Consider the following 13,500-nt stretch of genomic DNA (forward strand, 5'->3'; position numbering starts at 1 on the left):
GTTCCCTTTTCTCCATATGATCCAGCAATCCCACTCCTGGGTGTATATCCAGACAAAACTATAATTCGAAAAGATACATGTACCCCTATGTTTATAGCGGCACTATTCACAATAGCCAACATATGGAAACAACCTAAAAGTCCATTGACAGATGAATGGGTAAAGAAGATGTGCTATATATACACAATGGAATACTACTCAGCCATAAAAAAGAATGAAATAATGCCATTTGCAGCAACATGGCTGGACCTAGAGATTACTATACGAAGTGAAGTAAGTCAGAAAGAAAAAAAACAAATATATGATATCACTTACATGTGAAATCTAAAATATGACACAAATGAACCTATCTACGAAACAGAAACAGCCTCACAGACATAGAGAACAGACTTGTGGTTGCCAAGGGGAAGGGGAGGTGGGGGAGGGATGGATTGCAAATTTGGAAGTAGCAGATGCAATCAATTATATATAGAATGGATAAACAACAAGGTCCTACTGTATAGCACAGGGAACTATATTTAATATCCTGTGATAAACCATATTGGAAAAGAATATGAAAAAGAATATACATATATACATACATATATATATCTGAATCACTTTGCTGTACAGCAGAAGTTAACACAACATTGTAAATCAACTCTACTTCAATAAAATAAATTTTAAAAAAAGAACATAACAGCAAGGTGACATTCAAGAAGGATCTATCTGCTTTTAATGTGAACATTTTTTAGTTTGAAAGTTCAGACTTCGTTTTAAAATGTGAACATAGCAGAAGGTTTTTTTTTCAGGTATATTTCTGCCTCGAGCAGAATAGCTGTCCATAGTATAGTTTTAACTGCAAAATAATAAAACACAGGTCGTGGAGCTTGATTTTGAAGACTTGGGGTCAAGTCTGGGCTTCACCATTTACTAGCCCCCAAATCTTAGACAGTTGTTTGACCTCCCTGATCCTTAGTTTCCTCAGTGGACAATTGGGAAATCTTTTTCATAGGGCTGATGGACAGTTTAAATGAGGTCTTGGGCATTAAATTGGGGTTTTTACTACTGTCTGACTCATCAGTTGGATTCGAAGGACATTTTTAGATAGCAGTTCCAAAGAGTTTGCTTTTGGTGGCAAATGCTTGTATGTGTAAGTTTTCAGGCATGTATTTTATTTTGTTTTATTTTTTAGATGACAAAATAAATGAATTTACAGTCAGGGGACACACAGAATCTAACAGACCTAGTGAGCATATATGGCTTATAAGACTCAGTTATAGTTCTAATAAATGAGAACCACAGAACCATAGGCTTTGAGAAATTGTAGATAGAAACTTTGGAAGATGAGGGGGTGAACATTGATTAATGCACACTGCGTGCAGGCTCTGTGCTTTGCATGCTGGGTACGGCATCCCAAGAAATGATTACATACACCCTGAGGGGTAGGTGATATTAGCCCCACTTTGAAGACAGGAAAGCTTGAGCTCAGGGAGGTTAAATAATTTACAGAGGTCCCATAGCAAAGCCTTGAACTTCGCCCTGTACTTGTGATGGCCTCTAGAAATCCTTTCCATTTACAGAAGTGACAAGACCTGCCTTTTTCTCTTCATTCCAGGGCAGCCACAAGTTCTGAGCCAGATAAAGCAGTGGAAATCGGCAGTCTTAATGTCCCATAACTTGTTTAATGAGTCTAGAAGAGTGTCTTGACTTTTCCTGCCAGGAATCTGCTCATTTGGAGCTCCTTTGACTATACTCATTCATCAGCCTTTACCTCTCTTTCTCCCTTTTTTTCAGCTGCACTTTTGAGGTCAGGGATGTATTTGAAGATGACTTCATATTTTCTTTAAGAAAAAAATTACAGGTGGAAATTAAATCTGTTGAGCATTTCCCATCATCTCCTCCAACATGTGGTAGTGGGAAGAGGCAGCACGGGGCTGGAAGGTAGGGAGTTCTCACCTGGCACCTGTCACTGACCAGTGAGAGGACTTGGGCCAAGCCTTCCTTTCCCTTTCAGGGTTTCAGCGTCTTCATCTGTAAACAGTGAGGGCACCATCAGGTGATTCCTAAGATTTTAAAACTCTGCATGTCTTGTGGTGTCGAAACCATCAATTTCTGCTGAGCTGCGTAATCCTGCAGCTGTTTCTCTGCTACTTTTCAATCTTCAGGTTTAATCTGTCCAACAATGTATAATTTTTTAAAGGGAAGCTTTTATAGACACTTCTGAAAATAAAATGGGGGGGAATAAATGGATGTTAAAAAATAGAAAACAACCAATTAAATGGTGTATAGTATGTAATTCTCCTTGGAAACTTGCGGAGAAATCGAGGCGCACTTTAACAACTGGTAATTTAAATTGCATTTGAACTCTGCTAATGGTTTGTTTGCATGAGAACTTCAATCATTTCACAGTGGTTTTTTAGCAGAACTGCTTGTTCTCTTTATGGAAAAGAAGAAAAAAAATTGTTAGAAGAAAAGTTGACTACGGAGAAGGGGAACCGTGTTCATTTGTGCACGGAGAGAAGCTAGCCAGTGCCTGAAACACTGCCCTAGGCCCAAGGTGGAGAGCTTTGCCTTTCAGCGAAGTTTGAAAATCTGGGAAGTCAGCTGCCCTTTGCTGCTGTTGTACAAACTGTTATGATTGATATCTCCCTCTGCAAGGAGAAGCTTAGGTTTCCTGGGACTTAGAGGTGGGGTCTTTTTGTTTTTATTTTAGTTTTTTTGAGATTTCACTGTCCACAGAGCCAGTGTTGGACTCCTCACATTCCATCCCCTCAGCAAGTTGGAAATTATGCCTTTCTCTCATTTCAGTGAGATGGCTTTGAAATTTCGAATGCCCGTCAAGAGCGCTAGCTCTCAGGAAACACATTGCTTTGCTGGACTCACCTCGATTATACTCCATTTTCCCAACTTAGTTTCTTTCTGCTGTTGGGCTATATGCAAGAACATTTTTTAACATCTTTATTGGAGTATAATTGTTTTAAAATGGTGTGTTAGTTTCTGCTTTATAACAAAGTGAATCAGCTATACATATACATACATCCCCATATTTCCTCCCTCTCGTGTCTCCCTCCCACCCTCCCTATCCCACCCCTCTAGGTGGTCACAAAGCACGGAGCTGATCTCCCTGTGCTATGCAGCTGCTTCCCACTAGCTATCTATTTTACATTTGGTAGTGTATATATGTCCATGCCACTCTCTCACTTCGTCCCAGCTTACCCTTCCCCCTCCCCATGTTCTCAAGTCCATTCTCTCCGTCTGCGTCTTTATTCCTGTCCTGCCCCTAGGTTCTTCAGAACCATTTTTTTTTTTTTTTTTAGAATTCCATATATATGTGTTAGCATACAGTATTTGTTTTTCTCTTTCTGACTTACTTCACTCTGTATGACAGATTCTAGGTCCATCCACCTCACTACAAATAACTCAATTTCATTTCTTTTTATGGCTGAGTAATATTCCATAGTATATATGTGCCACATCTTCTTTATCCATTCATCTGTCGATGGACACTTAGGTTGCTTCCATGTCCTGGCTATTGTAAATAGTGCTGCAGTGAACATTGTGGTACATGACTCTTTTCGTTTTTTTTTTGTTTTTTGTTTTTTATATCATCTTTATTGGAGTATAATTGCTTTACAATAGTGTGTTAGTTTCTGCTTTATAACAAAGTGAAACAGTTATACATATACATATGTTCCCATATCTCTTCCCTCTTGTGTCTCCCTCCCTCCCACCCTCCCTATCCCACCCCTCTAGGTGGTCACAAAGCACCGAGCTGATCTCCCTGTGCTATGCGACTGCTTCCCACTAGCTATCTATTTTACATTTAGTAGTGTATATATGTCCATGCCACTCTCTCACCCTGTCACATCTTACCCTTCCCCCTCCCCATGTTCCCAAGTCCATTCTCTAGTAGGTCTGTGTCTTTATTCCCGTCTTGCCACTAGGTTCTTCATGACCTTTTTTTTTTTTTCCCTTAGATTCCATATATATGTGTTAGCATACTGTATTTGTTTTTCTCTTTCTGACTTACTTCACTCTGTATGACAGACTCTAACTCCATCCACCTCACTACAAATACCTCCATTTCGTTTCTTTTTATGGCTGAGTAATATTCCATTGTATATATGTGCCACATCTTCTTTATCCATTCATTCGATGATGGACACTTAGGTTGCTTCCATGTCCTGGCTATTGTAAATAGAGCTGCAATGAACATTTTGGTACATGACGCTTTTTGAATTATGGTTTTCTCAGGGTATATGCCCAGTAGTGGGATTGCTGGGTCGTATGGTAGTTCTATTTTTAGTTTTTTAAGGAACCTCCATACTGTTCTCCATAGTGGCTGTATCAATTTACATTCCCACCAACAGTGTAAGAGGGTTCCCTTTTCTCCACACCCTCTCCAGCATTTATTGTTTGTAGATTTTTTGATGATGGCCATTCTGACCAGTGTGAGGTGATACCTCATTGTAGTTTTGATTTGCATTTCTCTAATAATTAGTGATGTTGAGCATCCTTTCATGTGTTTATGCAAGAGCTTTGAAGCGGGTGTTCTGAGGTCTGGGTGTGTAAGTCCTGGTTTTCCTCCAAAGCTGATTGCATGGCTGATGGCAGGTCTCTGGCCAGTGAGTGTCGGTGACCTGTTCTGTTACAGTGGCCGTACCTCGGTCCAGTGGAGCGAGCCCCGGACTTGAGCCCTGGGCTGCCTGCCACTCACTAATGGTGCGCTCCTGGGTGGCCACCTCCCTCCTCTGGCCCCCAGGTTCTTCTCCTGTCAGTTGGAAGAGTTGAAGTGGGTCATTTTTAAGGTCTCTCTCAACTTTGAGCTTGTACAGGTATTTGAAGATTGAATGGGATCATATTCACAAAACAGTTGTATGACTGGTTCAATAATGTTTCAAATGACAGCAATAAAAATGGGAGTAGTCATTTTTCTGGTATGTGGATTTCCCCTGTGTCTACAAAAGACACATTTTGTAACAACCAGCTACCCTGGAATACTTGTCTGTTGGAATATATATTGACGAATCCAAAATACTGATAGTTCTTTTTTTTTTTTTTTTTAAAGTATTTGTTTTTTATTTATTTATTTATGGCTGTGTTGGGTCTTTGTTTCTGTGCGAGGGCTTTCCCTAGTTGTGGCAAGCGGGGGCCACTCTTCATCATGGTGCGCGGACCTCTCACTATCACGGCCTCTCTTGTTGCAGAGCACAGGCTCCAGACGCGCAGGCTCAGTAGTTGTGGCTCACGTGCCCAGCTGCTCCGTGGCATGTGGGATCTTCCCAGACCAGGGCTCGAACCCGTGTCCCCTGCATTGGCAGGCGGACTCTCAACCACTGCGCCACCAGGGAAGCCCATACTGATAGTTCTTAATGAAATAAAGCCAGTAATGAGGACTTCCCAGGAAGCATCAAGGTTGTCCAGCCCTCTGCTGCTCACTGGCTCTCATTTTTTGGGCAAGGAAACTAAGGTTCACAGCGGCCACTAGATCCCATAGTTAGAAATCTATCTCCAAACTCATATTCCTTGTCTCTTTTTATTTATTGTAGTTCAGATTTTGCTGTTAGTTTTTTCTTGCCTAAAATGTGAGTATCTAATTGATCTCTCTCTTTCACTTCTGATATTATGATGAAGCTATATTCCCCCCAAAAGCTGAGGTATGAACACTGGGGTACCAGCATTCTCTTTCCTCATCATTCTAAGGCACATTAGTGAAATAGAAGTGCCAGGAGCTGACTGGAAGCTTAGGAGATACAGAGGTCAGCCACTAGATTTGCGGGTTTCAAGCCTGGTATTCCCAGTATGGTTTACCCAGTAAGTTCATAAACTTGGGAAGTTCTACAGCTGGTAAGATCCTAGAGATTCATAAGCAACCTCCTTCTCCCATTTCCACAGGTGGGAACATTGAGGAAACAGAACTGAAGACAGAATCCAGTCACCTGATTCCAGTTCAGTGCTTTCTCCGTTGTTCTACAGGGCACTCATCGGAGGGAAGATATTTTTCCTCAGTTGGTGAGTCCTATGCAAAGAAGAAAACTTTTTCCTTTTATAATCAATATGCATATTTTAATGAGTTTTAAAAATCAGTGGTTTCCATTTAAAGCATGGGCACTGGTAACTAGGATGGACTACGAACTAAGAAGAAAAAAAATATTCTTCCTGTCTTCTTGAGCCGATTTCATTGGCAATGGACAGGATATAATAATGCTAATAAAATGTGTGGCAAAGCAAAGGCAGGACTGAGCTCTTGGAAGGTGTCAGGAAGAGAAATTGGAAGAAGATTTGGACGAATGAGCATTTTAGATTGCCAATAATTGCATTGCTTCCTTCTTTCTCCTTTGTCATGGAGGGAAGTGTTCTTGAAATTGAAGGACCAGAAAGAAAGTGTCAGTGAACAGTGTTATGGGCGTTTCTGAGGAAAAGAAGTCATAGTATTGAGCTGCTCTTGCTCACCCCGGTGCAAGAGGCTTCTTCTGTGATCTTATTGTATTTTCACATCAACCCTTTGAGGTAGGGGAAGCTAAATTCGCTTAGTCAAGGGTGTGCACCTGTGTCTTAAAGGGCCTGCACGGGCTCCACAGGGATCTGAGTTTGACTCCTGGAATCCTGTTGCACACTCAGAAAGGAGAATGGTGAGCAGGTAAGGGAAACTTTCCCTTATGTTTTGGAATTCCTCTGTGTTTATAGCAGGTAGAACATCGTATTCTAGAAAAGAATCGATGATATGGGATACCCTGGGCTGTAGGGGGATCTGAGGAAAATAGCTGGGGGATTCTGGGAAAGGCTTCTATTTAGAATTCTAGATTTGTGCTCTCCATCTCCAGGGCCAGTCCCTATATGCCCCGCCTCTGGCTTTTTACCAGATAAATAATATGTGTTGCCATGATCATGGTGTAGTTTTTCAAAAGGGAGCAGATGCTGTAGTGGTCCATAAAACCTAATTTCATTTAAAAGTATGTCTGAGTTTACAGTTACATTTAGTCACCCTTTGTTTTCTTAATCAATGTATCTTAAAAGAACACCGGGTTTTCTTTGCACCTATGGATCTGCATAAGGTGAAAGACTGGAAACCACTGCTTGGACTCTTAAACATTTTAGTCTGTTAACATTTCAAACATGGTCTGAGATGTCTTGCCCCAAGCATACGCTTTGAGCATCAGATGTAAATCTTTGTTCTCCGCTCTACTGCCTGAGTTTTTTCAGTACTTAAAATTAAATTGTGATGAATATGAAGCCTTGTACTTGGATTCAAACAAAAAATCGAGTGTGTCATGACAGAATGGGAGAGAGCACCTTACCAGGAGCGCGTTGGAAGAAACTCAGAAGTGTCTGTTGTCCATAAGCTAATTATGAGCCAGCAGTGGCTTTTGTCTTCCAAAACACTGACGCAGCCTCAGGCTGCAGTACAGAGAGAACAGCGTGGCGGGGGGGGGGGGGGGGGGGGGGGTGTGACCCTGCCAGAAGCCGGCAAGTCCCGAGGTAAGGTGGCCCTTAGGCTCAGTTTGAGCAGGACCTGGGCTCTGTTTCTCTGCAGTGCTCCTTGCTCTGCCCTCTTGTGTGTGTGTTGGCTTCATCCGCAGGATGTTTCCCCTCTTGGTCACGAGCTGGCTGCCTGCTGTCACCTGGAAGCTTATGGCAGCTCCACAGTGGAGAAGAGGTGGTTCCTCCAAAGAGTATGTGAGTGCTGATAGGGGGCAGAGAGGGCACTAAGGCTTTGTGGGCGACCATGAACCTTTTGTTTACCCTCCTGTTGGGGCTCTCCTAGGGTATGGGACTTTAGTCCTTGCCTCCTCCTCTGAAAGGGACGTTAGCCAACTGGCCTCTCCACACTAGGATGCTGAGAGGACCAGAAATGATGTCCCACTGTTACAGGGATGAGACCCGGAAAAGGCAGGATGCAGGGCACACATGACAATGACCTTTAAGAATATAAAATGCAGTCAGAAGAGGGGCAGCATCTCCTGCTCATGTGTGTAGCTCCACAGGCTAGTAGGATCTCTGGCACATAATAGGTGCACAGTGCATTTTCCTGGGTAGAAAGACTAAATCCAAAGGTAGTGACTGGCCCTTTTCCTGAGGGTGTTCTGTCAGGTGCTGACCAATTCTCTGTTGGAAAGCTTTAGGAATTCTAGCACAGATGAGGCTGAACTGCGTGGTTGTATGACAATGAAACAAATAACTGGACAGAAATAGGCTTCTGGGACCAGCACGCCTTAAGAAGTTTGCGAGTGCATAAAAAGGCAGCGAGTATGGTGGCATGGGGTATCAGAAGACCTGCCAAATATTAGATGTGCAACCCTAAAAACAACATCCCTCCACCTTCATTCCCCTGATCAGAGAATGAGGAATAATAATCGTTGTCCTGCCCACGTCTCGTGTTTGTTTAGAGCAAGTGGGTTGATAGATGCCAACTTGTTTTGCAAACTGTAAAGTGTGGTTCATACGTGATAGATCGTTACAGTTGTTTTCTTCTTTAGTTTCAACATAAAGAGTATAAAGAAAAATAAGACATTGACTATAAAGAAAAATATTGATCTTAAATATAAAGAAACATAAGACAATGTAATGTGCAATCCCCTGCACTGTTCCTGGTGCATAGTATATGCTCAGTGTGTGCCCTTCCTTCCAAATCTGTACCCCCATCATCCCCAGGACTGGATGGGCAGTAATTTGTCCTCCGTCTTGGAAAAGAGCTAGATCTGGAACCTAGCTTAATGATCATGGTTGAAGTTGAGATGAAGTTGTGTATCATGATTACTTTCCATATTTGTTTTTGCTCTAGGTGGCAGGACGTGGAGGGAGGTAGATTCAGAGACTGAGGAAGTCTCAGCGCTTTGAGAAATTCCCTAGAAGCTACAGTCTAGCCATTTGGGACTTGCGTTGTTTGATTAGATAATCACACCTTCTGCTCTAGGCGTGACTGGCCTAGTGGGAGTCAGGAAGGAAATTATTTCCCTCTGTTGATACTAGCATACAATTGTTGATGGTAGCCAAGGGCTTTCAGTTTTAATATTTCCTCTTTGGTCCTCAGAAGAATCAGGTATTACTCTCCGCCGGAAGCAAAGCATTGGTCACTTCCGTCAGAGGTGAAGGTCTTGGCTCCCTCCAATCTGTCAGTCAGGTGATTTCTGGGCATGTGTGACCATCTGTGTAGCCAGCTTTAATGCTTTTATGTTACTGCTTCGAAAGTTACAAAAGGATTTGTTGGGTCTGAGCAGGGACTCATCCAGACTCTTGAGGCCCTGTGGCTGTTCTGTAACCAAGGGATGTGTTGTCGGAGATGTTTTGCTGTCCATGTAAGTAGAAGGTGGAGCTGGCTCTTTCTTTTGTTTCTTTCCTCCTAATTCCACATGCTTCCATTTCCTGACCTCAACACAGTGGACACACTTCTACTCTACCTTGGGCAGAGCCCTAGGTTGTCAGGAGTTCTCAGGTTCTCCCCCATTGGGCTACTGTGTGGTGGAGGGGGGCTGATGGTGAATGGATGGAGAGCCCCATGAGTCCTGTGTAGATTGCTGCCAAATATTTACTCCTGGTTCACAGGGCGTGTGCTTGCTCTCTGCCCTGATCCCAGTGTTTGTCTGGAAGCCAGCAAAACTCAGGATCTTTAGGACACCACGGTGAATTAGGCATAGTCCCTAACCATGAGAAGCTTATAGTCTAGTTGCAGAGAAAGACATACATAAGAGGGAAATATACATTAGAAAGCTATTGTTTACAACACACATTCATTGATCACCAGGTCTTTTTTTTTTTTTAAACATCTTTATTGGAGTTTAATTGCTTTACAATGGTGTGTTAGTTTCTGCTTTATAACAAAGTGAATCAGCTATACATATACATATATCCCCATATCTCCTCCCTCTTGCATCTCCCTCCCACCCTCCCTATCCCACCCCTCTAGGTGGTCACAAAGCACAGACCTGATCTCCCTGTGCTATGTGGCTGCTTCCCACTAGCTATCTATTTTACATTTGGTAGTATATATAAGTCCATGCCTCTCTCACTTCGTCCCAGCCTACCCTTCCCCCTCGCCGTGTCCTCAAGTCCATCCTCTATGTCTGCGTCTTTATTCCTGTCCTGCCTCTAGGTTCTTCAGAACCATTTTTTTTTTAGAATTCCATATATATTTGTTAGCATACAGTATTTGTTTTTCTCTTTCTGACTTACTTCACTCTGTATGACAGACTCTAGGTCCATCCACCTCACTACAAATAACTCAATTTCATTTCAGTTTAACTGAGTAATATTCCATTGTATATATGTGCCACATCTTCTTTATCCATTCTTCTGTCGATGGACACTTAGGTTGCTTCCATGTTCTGGCTATTGTAAATAGAGCTGCAGTGAACATTGTGGTACATGACTCTTTTTGAATTATGGTTTTCTCAGAGTATATGCCCAGTAGTGGGATTGCTGGGTCGTATGGTAGTTCTATTTTTAGTTTTTTAAGGAATCTCCACACTGTTCTCCATAATGGCTGTATCAATTTACATTCCCACCAACAGTGCAAGAGGGTTCCTTTTTCTCCACGCCCTCTCCAGCATTTATTGTTTGTAGATTTTTTGATGATGGCCATTCTGACTGGTGTGAGGTGATACCTCATTGTAGTTTTGATTTGCATTTCTCTAATAATTAGTGATGTTGAGCATCTTATGATGTGCTTCTTGGCCATCTGTGTGTCTTCTTTGGAGAAATGTCTATTCAAGTCTTCTGCCCATTTTTGGATTGGGTTGTTTGTTTCTTTGATACTGAGCTGTATGAGCTGCTTGTATATTTTGGAGATTAATCCTTTGTCAGTTGCTTCATTTGCAAATATTTTCTCCCATTCTGAGGGCTGTCTTTTCGTCTTGTTTGTAGTTTCCTTTGCTGTGCAAAAGATTTTAAGTTTCATTAGGTCCCATTTGTTTATTTTTATTTCCATTTCTCTAGAAGGTGGGTCAAAAGGATCTTGCTGTGATTTATGTCATAAAGTGTTCTGCCTATGTTTTCGTTTTCCTCTAAGAGTTTTATAGTGTCTGGTCTTACATTTAGGTCTTTAAACCATTTTGAGATTATTTTTCTGTATGGCATTAGGGAGTGTTCTAATTTCATTCTTTTCCATGTAGCTCTCCAGTTTTCCCAGCACTGCTTATTGAAGAGGGTGTCTTTTCTCCACTGTATATTCTTGCCTCCTTTATCAAAAATAAGGTGACCATAGGTGCATAGGTTTATCTCTGGGCTTTCTATCCTGTTCCATTGATGTATATTTCTATTTTTGTGCCAGTACCATACTGTCTTGATTACCGTAGCTTTGTAGTATACTCTGAAGTCCGGGAGCCTAATTCCTCCAGCTCCATTTTTCTTTCACAAGATTGCTTTGGCTCTTCGGGGTCTTTTGTGTTTCCATACAAACTGTGAAATTATTTGTTGTAGTTCTGTGAAAAATGCCACTGGTAGTTTGATAGGGATTGCATTGAATCTGTAGATTGCTTTGGGTAGTAGATTCATTTTCACAATGTTGATTCTTCCAATCCAAGAACATGGTATATCTCTCCATCTGTTTGTATCATCTTTAATTTCTTTCATCAGTGTCTTATAGTTTTCTGCATACCGGTCTTTTGTCTCCTTAGGTAGGTTTATTCCTAGGTATTTTATTCTTTTTGTTGCAGTGGTAAATGGGAGTGTTTCATTAATTTCTCTTTTAAATTTTTCATCATTAGTGTATAGGAATGCAAGAGATTTCTGTGCATTAATTTTGTATCCTGCTACTTTACCAAATTCATTGATTAGCTCTAGTAGTTTTCTGGTAGCATCTTTAGGATTCTCTATGTATAGTATCATGTCATCTGCAAACAGTGGTAGCTTTACTTCTTGTTTTCTGATTTGGATTCCTTTTATTTCTTTTTCTTTTCTGATTGCTGTGGCTAAAACTTCCAAAATTTTGTTGAATAATAGTTGTGAGAGTGGACAGCCTTGTCTTGTTCCTGATCTTAGAGGAAATGGTTTCAGTTTTTCACCATTGAGAACGATGTTGGCTGTAGGTTTGTCATATATGGCCTTTATTATGTTGAGGTGAGTTCCCTCTATGCCTACTTTCTGGAGGGTTTTTATCATAAATCGGTGTTGAATTTTGTCAACAGCTTTTTCTGCATCTATTCAGATGATCATATGGATTTTACTCTTCAGTTTGTTAATATGGTGTATCACATTGATTGATTTGCATGTACTGAAGAATCCTTGCATTCCTGGGATAAACCCCACTTGATCACGGTGTATGATCCTTTTAATGTGCTGTTGGATTCTGTTTGCTAGTATTTTGTTGAGGATTTTTGCATCTCTGTTCATCAGTGATATTGGCCTGTAGTTTTCTTTCTTTGTGACATCTTTGTCTGGTTTTGGTATCAGGGTGATGGTGGCCTCATAGAATGAGTTTGGGAGTGTTCCTCCCTCTGCTATATTTTGAAGAGTTTGAGAAGGATAGGTGTTAGCTCTTCTCTAAATGTTTGATAGAATTTTCCTGTGAAGCCATCTGGTCCTGGGCTTTTGTTTGTTGGAAGATTTTAAATCACAGTCTCAATGTCATTGTTTGTGATTGGTCTGTTTATATTTTCTATTTCTTCCTCGTTCAGTCTTGGAAGTTTGTGCTTTTCTAAGAATTTGTCCATTTCTTCCAGGTTGTCCATTTTATTGGCATATAGTTTTTTGTAGTAGTTTCTTATAATCCTTTGCATTTCTGCAGTGTCAGTCGTTACTTCTCCCTTTTCATTTCTAAGTCTATTGATTTGAGTCTTCTCCCTTTTTTTCTTGGTGAGTCTGGCTAATGGTTTATCAATTTTGTTTATCTTCTCAAAGAAGCAGCTTTTAGTTTTATTGATCTTTGCTATTGTTTCCTTCATTTCTTTTTCATTTATTTCTGATCTTATCTTTATGATTTCTTTCCTTCTGCTAACTTTGGAGTTTTTTTGTTCTTCTTTCTCTAATTGCTTTAGGTGTAAGGTTAGGTTATTTATTTGAGATGTTTGTTGTTTCTTGAGGTAGGATTGTATTGCTATAAACTTCCCTCTTAGAACTGCTTTTGCTGCATCCCATAGGTTTTGTGTTGTCCTGTTTTCATTGTCATTTGTTTCTAGGTATTTTTTGATTTCCTCTTTGATTTCTTCAGTGATCTTTTGGTTATTTAGTAGTGTATTGTTTAGCCTCCATGTGTTTGTATTTTTTTACAGATTTTTTCCTGTAATTGATACCTAGTCTCATAGCATTGTGGTTGGAAAAGATACTTGATATGATTTCAATTTTCTTAAATTTACCAGACTTGATGTGTGACCCAAGATATGATCTATCCTGGAGGATAGTTCCATGAACACTTGAGAAGAAAGTGTATTCTGTTGTTTTTGGATGGAATATCCTGTAAATATCAATTAAGTCCATCTTGTTTAATGCATCATTGAAAGCTTGTGTTTCCTTATTTATTTTCATTTTGGATGATCTGTCCATTGGTGAAAGTGGGGTGTTAAAGTCCCCTACTATGATTGTGTT

The 13,500-nt window shown here is 40.8% G+C and overlaps 1 protein-coding gene across 7 annotated transcripts in view; it reads left to right on the forward strand.

Annotated features, from left to right (window-relative positions):
* LPP (LIM domain containing preferred translocation partner in lipoma) overlaps positions 1-13,500 on the forward strand; it is a 692,297-nt gene that overhangs the window by 63,778 nt on the left and 615,019 nt on the right. For all 7 annotated transcript variants that reach the window (XM_082461500.1, XM_082461502.1, XM_082461505.1 and 4 more), the window contains one exon: positions 5,878-5,994. The gene's annotated coding sequence lies outside the window, so the exon portion shown is untranslated. The remainder of the gene's footprint in view (positions 1-5,877; positions 5,995-13,500) is intronic.

Source organism: Balaenoptera physalus (assembly GCF_965194825.1).
Source record: "Balaenoptera physalus genome assembly, chromosome: 4".
Lineage (NCBI taxonomy): Eukaryota > Metazoa > Chordata > Mammalia > Artiodactyla > Balaenopteridae > Balaenoptera > Balaenoptera physalus.